The sequence below is a fragment of the Pinus tabuliformis genome, chromosome 6 (assembly GCF_031772625.1).
Source record: "Pinus tabuliformis cultivar Carrire ecotype Pingquan chromosome 6, CPIR1, whole genome shotgun sequence".
NCBI lineage: Eukaryota > Viridiplantae > Streptophyta > Pinopsida > Pinales > Pinaceae > Pinus > Pinus tabuliformis.
Genome location: NC_142292.1, coordinates 1,606,313,943 through 1,606,328,170, shown reverse-complemented (window position 1 = coordinate 1,606,328,170; position 14,228 = coordinate 1,606,313,943).

Genomic DNA, 14,228 nt, shown 5'->3' with positions numbered 1-14,228 from the left:
CGGAAATAAAAAATGTTAATTTTATATTATTAAATGAAAAATGAAATTTTTTTTATGTTATCTTTTATATAATAAAATAAAGATGCAAATTAAATTAAAATAAAATTTAAAATAACATTTTAATAATATTTATGATAGGTTTTTTCACTTTAGGAAATAAAAAATGTTATTTTTTTATATTATTAAATGAAAAATGTAAAGAATGTAAATTAACATTTTAATAATAGGTTTTCTCACTTTCCGAAATAAAAAATGTTATTTATTTTTTATATTATTAGGTTAAGTTTTTTTACTAGGAATGTATTTTAATTTTTTGTTGCATTCAATTTAGATGTTGCAATGTCTTGTTTTGTAAATATTTTGACGGGGTCAAATTAAATAAAAAATAAATAAAAGTAAAAGTAAAATTAATAACCCAAAAACATTTTTACTTGATCAAAATGAAATAAAAATAGAGGAGCAAAATAGCCTTAAAATAACAATAACTTCATGGTATTGATCCATAGCAAACTAGCTTTTAAATAACAATAGTTTCATGGTATTGGCATATGGTATTCATGTGGAATATAACTTATTTAAAGGGGAAAGGGATCAAATCTTTTGAAATACAACTTTTTTTTTTAAATGAAAATAAATTTGATCTTTCTACTTTTAATAAATCCAAAATTAAAATGAAATTAATAAAAATTGAATATTTCAACTCTATATAACATAATTTTCTATATAAAAACAAAAATCACTATAATTTAGTTTTTGCTTTTAAAAATGAATTAACACATCAATTCAATCTTCTTCTAACACTAATGTCTATAATGAAAGTAATAATATTGCTTTTAAAAATGAATTAACAAATCAATTCAATCTTCTTCTAACACTAATGTCTATAATGAAAGTAATAATGTTAGATGTAATAGCTATTGATAAAGAAATAATAGCAAAAAAAACTTTGAAATATAAAACTAAGACAAACCAATTCAATCTGATGTCTATAATGAAAATAATAATGTTGAATGTAATAGCTATGGATAAAGAAGTAATAGCAAAAAGAAACTTTGAAATATAAAACTAAGGCCAGGGTTTTCGAGTAGTCTAAACCAATTCAATCTCATTAGAAAATGATGATGTCCCTAATAAAAATAATAATGTTGAATGTAATAGCTATGGATGAAGAAGTAATAGCAAAAATAAAATTGAAATATAAAACGATGGCGGAGTAGTCTAATGGATATGCTATTTGCAACCATTTTTTGTTTATTATTTCTAAACATAAATATATTTTTAGATATGAAATTTGCAATTTTTACTATCTAAACTTTGTATTTATTAATTCAAAATTAATTTATGTTATTATTAATCTTAAAAATATTATAATTAATCAAATTATTTTTTCATTAGTCATAGTTTACCGGCTTTCACCCTTTAACTTATTATATGCATTTCTTTTATGATAAGTATCTTAATTTTATTTTAAAGAATGGTTGAATCATGTATTGCTTTAATGATAAGCATCTTTACTCATTCAGTATTAAGGTGTGGATTCTTACCTCAACACCCGCACTCAAGGCATTCTTTCGGCTGTCTCTTAATCACAACTATCAATGGTTCTAATATCATATTGAAAATGGGAGTATTATAGTATTATAACTAGAACCTTTCCCAATTGGTAAGTTGTTTTACAATTGAATTACATTTCTCATTCTCATTTCATGAATGTTATTCATAATAAATAACACATTCATGTTTTTTTGTTGAGTGTGTTAACCGATTGTTGAGAATGTGTTATTATTGTTGTCAAGTTTAGGGAAAGAATGTTAAGTGTTGACACTGTCATTGATGTCATTTGTTGTAGTGTTGGATGTGTGTTGTCATGGTTTGTTGAGTGTAAGTTATCTAACCTAATGTCATGCATGAAGTTACACATTTGAGTAGTCCATATTTAAAGGCATTTCTTCTTCAATTCCTAAGGCTAAGTAAGAAAGAAAAGTGTACAATTGTCTAGCCTGTTAAGAGACCTTTCCAATAGTATATGGCACTTTTCCTAACTCCTAAGGAATGGGAAAAAACTGAGTTTGAAGTAAGTCGAGACAAGCTCATATGGGATCAAGACCTATGTAACAGGTAAGACAACCTTAAGAGGGCTTTCCCCACATATTGAAATCACTGAGAAGGTTGGGCGCCATCAGATCAGATGACTTGGAAAGATCGATGACAAGAGGGGGCCCATGCCTGTCTGAAAGTTAATTGGGAGGTACCCCCATGCTGGAAACTATCATGGTTTACTGACTCACTAAGTGGCAGCATGCGATTAGTTGCAACCCTCCTTACTTTGTACCAAAACTAGGAAACGCCCGCACACCCCCCCCTTACTTTGTACCAAAACTAGGAAATCCCCCCCCCCTTACTTTGTACCAAAACTAGGAAATGCCCCCCCCCCTACTGATAACAAAAATTTCTTAGAAAAATGTGACACATGAGATCCTCATCGGATTGGCATCGAGAACTCAAACAAAAAGGTCAAGAGGGAGTGTTGATGGTCGACAGGCGATGAATCGACAAGTTGTTGGTCACAACATCTGGGCGCAAGGAGCTTGGTGGTAACCATTGGGATGGAAAATTGGCATTCTCTTTGTACCTATTTTTCCTATATTTTCCTACCATTTTGACTTTAAAAAGCCATGCCTTGTCACTTCGTTAGTCATTATTGACCAAAGTATGTTCCCTTTGCATGTCACCCTTATTATCTAGTTTTGCTTGTAATTTGATATAAAAGCTAACTGCTTTAGGATATTTTATTAATGAATTGATGAAGGGATGTTTGAGGTGGTATGGCTTGTTGAGATGTTGTTACAGGATGATATCTCCCTAGTTCCACCTCGCTAAATATGGAATGAAGACTCCATTGGCATTGTTTTTACAACACCAAGCCTATTTTGGATACTATGTTCTTCTACGATTAGCAACAAAGGCCGACATGGTAAGCACATGGTGAAAGTTAGTTTGATTGTTGAATTCATACACTCATAGACAACACAACTAACTTAGTTGGAATAGTTGGGATTTCCAAATGATAAACTACTGTAATTAGAAAGTTGTTACAACTCTGTTTCAATTAAGACAATTTGTTACAAGAACAATTTTGTATAATCTTGATTTGGATCACATGAGAATTGAGAGATTCTCATGATGATCCTTCTTTTTAAAAATAGGAATGTAATATGAAACTATAAAAGAATGTACTCCCTGCTCGTGGGGCATGCATAGATAGAGATCGGAAGGGGAGCACCATCATTGTAATCATGTATTTCAACTTTCATTAATGCAACTCTTTACCGTTCGTGTATTCATATCTCTTTCATGATTATCTTGTGTGTTGTGTAAATCACCAAGCCCTACCGAGGAAGGGACCTCACTCTTAATAGGGATCACTAGTTAAAGAGGTATTATAACAATATATGTATTTCCTCTCAATTGCGAGTTATGTGTGATTTATTGATATTGTTACATATCTCGTTCATGTATTGAATAGTTGCAGGATTGTAGCCTTTGTCATTGTGTAACAAAGTAGGTTCTAGACTGGTCCCTTCATTAGGTGTATGATTGTTTGATTACTGTTACTTTTGTTTTATTAATTAACAAAATGGGTGTTACAACAATTATTATTTTATTTTTCATGAGTTGAATGGTTTCTAAGAATGTTGTTTCTTTTGAATAAGAGTGATTGTGTGACAAAGTGTGATTTATTTTGCGACACGTGTTTTTTCTTTCTAAAGTGTGAGAAATATTTGGAGTGTAATAACAAGTGTGTTTTGAGTGTTGAGAGTTATGTTTACAATGATTCGTTTTGATATTTTATTAGCATAGTTGTCATTTGTTCCTGCATGTATTTTTCACAATAGCTTTGAAACAAAAAGCCTACTAGGATTCACAATTTATGTGTGAGTAGGGTTGATTGTTTTGAATTAAAAGGACAATTGATCTACCCATCATTTTGGCAACGTTTTCAGGGAGGCTATTATAAGTGCACATGTGTGGCTAGCATTATTTCCATGCATTTATTGAAGGTGTGTTAGTCATGTTCCTGACTTTGAGGTTTTCAGGTGGTAATACGAGAGGTAAGAACATGCACAACACTTCGACATACTGAAGTGGGCTCGGCCTTGTGAGGATTCAGGTCACATAGGATTGCATTACATGAATAACGAAGAAGAAAAATACAATTCCCCCAAATAAACTAACCATGCAGATAGAAGAGGACGTGGGAGAAAGAAGAAGAATCAAGATTTGGGAAGAGTAACATACATACAAGAGATCATTTAAAAAGCTAAAGAAGAATTATCCGCTCGAGGAACAACATCTAAAAAGAAAGGATCAGGTAAAATTTCTTTACAGAGGCCAATATCTCATGAGTCATCTGTGTTGGGTGCACATATTAAGGAGGTGGAATTTTATGAACCTTTGATCTCAGAGAAAAGCCCAAGAGTTTCTAGTCCATCTGTATCAATAGAGGAAGGATATCAAGGCTTGTTAGGAGGACAAGGGGACATGGATGAACATTATTTAGAATCATGTCCAGAAGAATGACCACCTGATCATTGCATCCTGGATTTAGGTAGTCCTGTGAAATAACCTATTGGACACTTTGTTGCAAAGGTGTTTGTGAAATCATTAGGATTACCTAAATAGCCTGAATATTTTGGACAACTTGAACATCTTGAACAACCCTCATCATAAAAAAGATAGCAATCTCCTCCATTAGGGGGGCGTCCTGTAACAATTGTACAAAACCCTCAAGATTTTAGGAAGAACCAAATGGAAGGTAGCTCAATTACCACCTTTGAGTTCCCCATTGGAAATCTCCAAGGACAGGGCCCAATGAAGAAAATCCCTTTGTTTGCACTTCCTACTTTTTAGGGTACAATTATTGAATATCCAGATACATTTATCTTTGAATTTTATGTCCTTTGTAGGAGGTACGATTACACCATTTATGAACATAAATTAAGTTTTTTCCCAACTACATTAAGGGGAGCTACACTAAGATGGTTTATGGGCCTCAGTGGGGCATCCATTACCTCCTAGGATTGGATGAAGAAGACATTTCTATAAAAGTATTAGGACTATTGTGTTTTGAGAGATCAAAGGGAAGAGATATTTAGGATAACTCAAACAATAAATATAAACTTGGAAGAGTAGTTGAGCACCTTTAGTACAAGTTGTAGATATCTCAACATAGCAATCTGAACAATGAAATAGTTAAAACAATTTTGATTAGAGGAATGCAGGATGACTGCCTTGACATGCTAAATCTTCCGAGAAAGGAGATATATCCAAGGAACCATATGATGAAATTGTTCAACTTTTTTGAAGGAGTTCTAGAGGATCAACAAGAAACAAGACTATGACACATGGTGCTTCCACCAAGATTTTAAAACTAGCTAGTAGTTGGGAAACACGAGCAGAAATTGGGATCCTACTGGAGAATTTCAAAACTGACATTATGAGATTGTTATTGTCTTATCTTGATGTGTTAAAGGTGAAACAAAAATATATATAATTATAACAAGTTTAGGCCATATTCTTCTCTTGAAGCAGGAAGAAACATCCTTTTAGGGTGTGCCCACTTAATAGTTGTAATATAAGGAGTGGATAATTCTACAAGAGAATGCCCATCATTACCTATATTAAAGAAAATTTATAAGGAGATAAGGGAAGATACTGAAGCAACAAATTTTATTGGAACCAAGAAGCCCTGGAAGCCTCGACCATCAAGTATGGTGCAAGAACCATTCTCTTCTTTTAATTCTTGGTCTGGAATGTATATTCCTCAACAAATTCCCCAGTAAATGCAATACTTAGTAGCTCCATGGTAGCCTCCTAATCCCCTTTGGTTCAATACCCCACACCTTGGCCTTAGTGGTCTTATCCCTCATGGCCTTAGCCATGGAAAGGGACTATTCTCCCTAACCAAATTCCTTTTCATATTTCGATGCAACGATAATAGTTGCAACTTCCCTCTAATATGCCTATGAGTGTTCCTCCATTACACCCCCATATACTTGTACAACCCAACCCTAATCCCAATAATAAGGTACTGCAACAAGTTGAAATGCTAATTCTCCCTACTTATTATATCTCAAGTGTGGACTGTAATGAAATACAATTAGGAATAGGAAGGATCATAAACCCCACTATTTCCCCTATCATTATAGAAAATGAGGAAGAAAATCCACCAAGAGAAGAAATATTAATTCAAGGATATTTAGAAAAACAACAAGATATAATAGTCGATGTTATTGCTGGCACTAGAATAGTTGATGATACTCATGAGGCTGTAACAATTGGTGCTACTGCTAATACCACTGTGACAACAATGATACCTCAGATGTCACTGTAACAACTTACATTATCCCGATTGTGATACCTATAACAACTGCCAGTAACGAGACTTATTTGCAACCCACTTATCCTAAAAGATTAACTGAAGTCAAAACTACTCCTCAATCTAAATCTAATTTCTTGAAGGAGTTGAAAACTTGCATGTCTGGATTCCCTTACTTCAATAGATCTAAGATGTTCCAATTTATGCTAAAACAATTAGAGAATTATGGGTCAAAAATCCAGGTAGGAAACCTCAGGATCCACCTACAATACATGTAATTGGAAAATTATCATAACTAACATTAAGGGATAATACACCTAATAAATTTGAAGATCCTGGGTACCCAATAGTATTTTTCCATATTGGAGGAACAACCCTTCAAATACCCTAATTGATTTAGGAGAAGCGATTAATATAATAACCATAGAAACTATTGAACTACTTGGGCTTACCAACTTGAGACCAGCTCCTATTGTTTTAGAATTAGTAGATAGGTCCAAGATTCGACACAAAGGAATATTGGAAGATGTTATTATTTCAATATATTCTTGGCAGTATCCAATATATTTTGTAGTGTTACATCCTAAGACATGCTTAGGAGGACATCCTTTGATTTAAGGTAGGCCATGGCTGGGCACTAAAGATGCCTTTATTAGATGTAGATATGAGCGTATGACCATATCTTATGGTAATAATACCAAGGAGCTTCTTCTTTATCCTCTAACTATGCCAATTTTGGAATCTGAGAATCCTTTATGGTTTGAGTTTGAACCAAAAGAAGTCGATACATGTCCACTGCTCACTAAAGGAAAATATTTTCATTTTAAAAATGAGATTAAGAGCGATACTATGAATAGCTTCATTAATGACCGTTTTTTTTGCTACACCATCAGTGAAAAATGAGAGGTCAGTGCTGTTACTGAGAAATAATAAAGGATCCCATCCAATCTAATAACCTCAACAAATAATAAATCAAACCTTGAAGAGTGTTTTCAAGGAAGAACTTCAAAATCTCTTAAATTCAAACTTTATCTATCCATTTTTTTTATAGTTAGTGGGTATCTCTACTTGTCATTGTCCCAAAAAAGAATGGAAAATGGAGAGTCTATGTTGACTATAGGGAGCTTATTAAAGCTACTCAAAAGGACCATTTCCCACTACCTTTTATTGATCATGTCCTATATACTTTGTCTGGTAAAAAAAAATTCTCTCTTTTTTGGATGGATTTAGTGGTTATAATCAGATTTAGATTTCCCTTGAGGACCAGGACAAGGCTACATTATTTTCCCCTGGGGTAAAATTTCCTATAGGGTCCTTCCTTTTGGATTTTGTAATGCACCTACAACCTTCTTGCGAGATATGTTAGGAATATTTTCTAATATGGTCAATGACTGTTTGGAAATCTTCATGGATGACTCTACACCCTATGGGGATGAGTTTCATGAAGCCTTCCACAACCTTGAAAAGGAAATTGAGAGTTGTATACAGACCCACCTCTGTCTTAGTACTAAAAAGTGTCACATGATGATGACTAAAGGTATTGTTTTAGGACATTATCTCTCTATTGCAGGTATACATTTTGATCTAGCAAAATTTGAGGTAATTTTAATAATACACACTCCTACGATGCAGAAGGAGGTACATAGATTTTTGGGGTAGGTAGGTTATTACAAGTGATTTATATAAAAAATTATAAGATTGTATTTCCATTGTTTTACCTATTAACAAAAGATAAATAAATTATATGGAGTTACTAGTGTAACAACACTTTTCAATGTTAAAAATGTGTAACAACAACTCCCATTCTATGAGGACCAAACTGGAGTCTATTGTTTCACATATCAATTAACTCTTTTGACACAACCATTGGGGTGGTGTTGGGATAGTAGGAGGGAAATAAACCTTATGCCATCTACTATATCAACAAGAACTTGACCCTTGCAGAAGTAAATTATATGGTAATATAAAAATATTTCCATGTTGTTATTCAAGCTATCAAAAAAATTAGGAAGTGCATTACTGGTTACCAAAACTTGTGCATATTGACCACTCTGTTATCAGAATTTTAATGAATAAACTAGTTACTATTACTAGGGTTACTAGGTGGTTGTTTCTACTCCAAAAATTTGATATCACTATTGTAGGTAAACCTCGAAAATATAATGTTGTTGTAGATTTTCTTTCTAGATTGACTAATGCTACTGATAATTTTTGTATTGAAGACTATTTCCCAAATGAATATTTATTTGCATTATGAACTTATTCACCTTGGTATGCAAACATTTCCAATTACATTGATGTAGGAAAGCTTCCCCATCACCTTTCTCCCAGAGAAAAATGGAAAACCATTCAGGAAATTTCCTAGTATATTTGGTCGGATGCTTACCTCTTCCATGCTCTCTTTGATTGACAAATTAGAAGGTGAGTAAGGGAGGAAGAGATTTATGAATCCTCAAGTCTTGTCATGATGAGCCTTGTGGAGGGCACTTTGTAGACAAGAGAATAGGTCATGAGGTGCTTAAGATGGGCTATTTATAACCTATTGTATTTCAAGATGCAAGGATATATTTACAGGGGTGTGACAACTGTTAGAGGAATCTGGGCCAGACTACTTAATCAGATGAAATGTTGTTAGAGCCTCAACAAGTGATGGAGCCATTCAAGAGATGGGATTTAGATCTTCTCAAACCAATTAATCCTCCATCTCAATGGAAGACGTATATTTTGATATGCACAGACAAGGCCACCAAGTGGGTTGAGGAAAAAGCACTCACTAGGGAAAGTGAGCGTGTTATTTTAGACTCTTTATTTGAAGTGTCAGACTAGGAGGTAACTTCTCAAACTAATTTTTTTTGCATTAAGGTTGATCATAGATATATACATGGAGGGAGAGGCTCTTGGTATTCATCTCCCGGTTTCTCTTCCTATTCCAACTGTATTTATTTTCTATTTACATTATTGTACACATATTCACCCAATCACAAGGATTGGGTGTCAACATTCCCCCCTTAATATGAAGGGATGTTGGTGAGTCCAAGCATCGTTCTGAATCTTTCGAACTTTTCTCTTCCAAGCACTTTGGTGAAGATGTCTACAATCTACTCATTTGTGGAACAATAACATAGATGGATTGCCTTGGCCTCAACATGATGTCGAATCAGATGGTATTTTGTATTGATGTGGTTCGTTCGATCTTGGAACTTTGGGTTCTTGGCCAACTTTATTGTAGAAGTGTTGTCAATCATGAGTGGAGTTGATTGCACTTGTTTCACCTGCAACTATTCCAGAATTTTCCTGAGCTACATAATTTCATTTGTTGCTTCAGCTGCTGCCACATATTCTTCCTTTGTTGTGGAATCCGTTGGAACTGATTGCTTGTGTGACCGCTAGGAGACATCTCATGATCCAAGGCTCATAGCATAACCTGAAGTAGATACCCCAGTTTCTTTATCTCCATTGAAGTCTGAATCAAAGTATCCAATCAAGCTGAAGTCGCCCACCTGTGTATACTTAAGTCCAAAGTCTTGAGTTCCCTTCAAGTACTTTAGAACTCTTTTCGCAGCAGACCAATGTCCCTCACAAGGCTTTTGCATAAACCTGGAGAGGATTCCAACAGAAAATGAAATGTTTGGTCTGGTAGTAGTCAAGTAGTTGAGACTTCCTATAAGTTGTCTATACTTTGTTGCATCCTCAAATTATTTTCCTTCAATGGATGTGAGCTTTAAGTTCTGTTCCATTGGAGTAGTCAAATGATTGCACTCAACCATGCCAAACTTGTTCAACAGATCTATAATGTACTTCTTATGATAGAGGAATATAAACTTCGGATGTTAAGTTACTTCAATCTTAAGATAGTAGTGAACATACCCCAAGTATGTCATTTCAAAACATTTCCTCAATTCCTTCTTTATGGATGAAATATAACTCTCATTGTTCCTTGTCATAAAAATATCATCTACATACACCATAAGATATACAACTATTTTTCCAACTTTCTTGACAAACAAAGTTGCATCATCAAGATCATAATATTTGAAGTTGAGTTTTAGGATATGCTCTGTTAACTTCTCATACTAGGCTCGCGGTGCTTTCTTGAGGCTATACAAGGATTTTACAACCTTTCATATTTTATGTCCCTGGCCCTTCACAACAAATTCTTCTGGCTGGGACATAAAAACATTCTCTTTCAAATCTCCATTTAAGAAATCAGTTTTTACATCCATTTGATGGTCTTTCCAACCGTTATGAGCTGCCAAAGAAAAGAGTGTCCAGATGTTAGCCCATTTTGTTGTGGGGGAAAAGTCTCCTTATAGTCAACCCCTTCCTTCTTAAAAACCTTTTTCCACAAGCTTGACTTTGTGCTTTTCAAGTGAGAAATAAAATTTATACTTGTTCTTGTAGACCCACTTGCAACCTATTGGTTTGGTTCCCAATGGAGGATCAACTAGCTTCCAAGTGCCATTCTTTATCAAGGCATCATAATATTTCTGCATCGCTTCTTTCCATTCATCATGAGAAGAGGTCTCTTTGAAGGAAGTTGGTTCAAAATGCGTAGACAAATTCAGTTCACAATCATAAGAAACATCCATATCAACAGGTGAATCAGAATCGTCTACATCACCTCCATTTCGTCTGCTTGAATTTTTTGTTCCTATCTTTCCAACCTCATCAGGATGAACACTTTCAAGTGTCTTTGCCATCATTTTTGAGGACCCTTCTAAGATGGCCCAGGCTTGCTCAGTTGACTGAGTTGGGATTGAATCAATATTGGGTCTCCCAATTCTGTCAATCACATCACTCAAAGTGTCATAAGTGGCTGGATATTTATGTGGGGGAAAGAGTGCTTTAGAACAAGATTCCACAGATTGTTCTAGTAGAGGAATCCCCCCTTAACAATGTGGAATCTCATTATTAAATTCTTGAAAGGACTTGGCATGTATGAATCTATCAACATTTTCAGCCTTGGAAGAATCAAGAAAGATCACATCTCTAGATACTACAAATTTCTTATTAACTTTATCATAGAGATGGTATGTTTTGGAGGTATTTGAATACCCCAAGAAGATACACTTACGACTCCTTTCACCAAGTTTGTTTCTTTGTTCCTTAGGTATCAAGGCATAAAATATGGAACCAAATACCTTGAGATGCTTCATCAAAGGAATGTAGCCATTCCACATTTCATAAGGAGTCTTGTTTCTAATAGAATTAGATGAACACCTATTCTTTGCATACACAACACATAAAATTGCATCAACCCAAAACATCAATTTTACATTCTTGAAAAACATCATGGAACATACTATATTTAAGATTGTCCTATTCATTCTTTCATATACTCCATTATGTTGGGGATTATAAGCCACTGTTGTTTGATGTTTGATCCCATGCTGGCGAAGATAGTTTTCAAATGAATTTAAAGTGTATTATTTTCCATTATTAGTGTGAATAGAGCCAATATGAGATTGTGCATAATTTTCGATCCATATATGAAAGTTCTTGAATGTTTGAAAAACATCAGATTTGTTATTCAATAAATAAATCCAACACATGCTGGTGTAGTCATGAATAAATGTCATCATATATTTATTCCATTTACAAAAGGAAGAGGCATTGTACCACATAAGTCTGAATGAATAAGTTCAAGCTTTCTATGTGCTCTGGAATGTGAATCATGAAAAGCCTGTTTGTTGTGCTTTCCTAAGATACAAACATACCATTGCTTAAATTTCCTAGAAATTGTAGGAAAACGAGTAACACCACTTTTCTTCAACATTCAAAGGCTATCATAATTCAAGTGTCCAAATATAGCATGCCATAAAAGAATTGATGGAAATATACCTTCATCATAATGAGAATTGTATGAGAATTTTTGTGCATGAGTAGAGGTACCTTGCGACACCATAATTTTTTCTTCTTTTATCCCCGTCATGACAAGTGAGTGATCTGATTCTTTTCTAACCTCAACCTTGCCATCAAACATATGAATAGAGTATCCTTGTTTGAAGATGTGGACCAAATACAACAAGTTTCTCCTCGACTCTGGGAGATATAAAACATCATGTAGAAGAAAGCCTAGAAAACCAGGCAGTTTGAGCTTGATTGTGCCAAGCCCAAATAGCTTGAGTTTTGACTTGTATGCAAATCATATTGCTCCATCAAGATTGTCAGTAAATTCTTTAGAACAATATCTTCTAAAAATCATGTGGCAATTTGCTCCTGAATCAAGCAACCAATCATTTTTCCAAGAAGCAAGTAAAGCTTTAAACAAGTCTTCAGTTACTCTAATATTGCAATGTACCACAACATAGTGAGAAGATTCGGGTGCTTTACCTTTTCCTTTGTGATTGGTTTTACCTTTGGCTTAATTTCTTTCCTACTCAATTCTGTCCCAAGGAAAATTACATGTGGATGCATCATGTCCATCTCTATTGCATTGTATGCAATGAATATTAAACTTTTCTCCTTGGAATTGTCTACCCCCCTACCTTTAAAATTCCCTCTTCCTATACCTCTTCAGCCACCTCTTCCTCTAAAAGAATCTTGTGCATGATTCTTCTTTTTATTTGAAAGATACACAACTTCTTTAGAAGACCGGGTTGTTGTCTTCTTCTCAAAATCATTCCCTCTCTCAGCAAACTTCTTCTCAACGGAGTCAAAGATAATACCCTTGAGGTTTCCACTTGCTTGCAATGACTCAAGATAATTTGAATAAGTGGGATATAGTGCCTTGACATAAGCTATGAGAGGAATGTCTATTTGAACAACAATTGTTTTGATATTATGCATAATAGATCTTACTTCTGATGCTTTAGCAAGAGGGTCATCATTTTTCAATTCAAGACTGAACAATTTAATCATCAATTGGACAACTTCAAGTTCATAGTGTGGGTCATAGAGTTCCTTCAACTTCTGTAAGGTTTCAAAAGCATTTGAAAATGGTGAAATATGGAAACTCATCTCTTCATTTACAGATGCTGCAATCAAGGCACATGCCTTTTTGTTCTTGTTTTCCCAAAAGGAAATCTCCTTATTTGAAGTGGGCTTCTATAGGTTCATTATCTTCTTCTCCTACACAAACTCCTTTCCACAACTCATTAGAAATGAGAGGGTGTTTTATTTTCCTTGACCATTCAAGATAACTCTCTTTTCGCGAGAGAACTAATCCAACAATAGATATCAATGAATGCATTTTAAAATCTGTGTATTGTGTAAAATATGTACCCTACTTGCAATACATTGTAAAAAAAATTGCACTTTTGGTGGCAAAAAAAGCATTTTTGGTGGTAAATTGTGTTAAAAAAATGTATTTTTGGTATATATATATATATATATACCTAACAGATTTATTATATAGGGGAGGTAGTGTATGGGGGAGGGGGTAAATGAGGAAGGGTGTATATGGGGGAGGAGTTGTATGTGGCCTTATATGGGAGCAGGGTTATAAATGGGGAAGGTGTCAACCCGGACAAGCGAAGGGGCGGTATTACAACACAGTATTACATAACGCATGGGAAGGAGGCGATATTATTAAATGGTAAGTGATGACGCGGTGTTTCTCTTGTGCCCCTCTCACACATGAAGTTTTTGGTTGCCATGGATTTCTTACCCACTTTTCCTCATCTCTTCATTCCCCAATTCGATACAATGGACAAGAAGTAAAAGAAGAAGAAGGACAAGTGTTTGTGTAAATTCGAATTCACAACTAATTACAATGGAATATGTTTGAATCAAAGTTGTAGGAATTGGCAGAGGAGGAAACAATTTCATCAATCGAATGGTTCGAGGCGAACTCCAGGGAGTTCAATTTTATGCCATAAATACAGATGCTCAAGCGCTGCTACAGTCA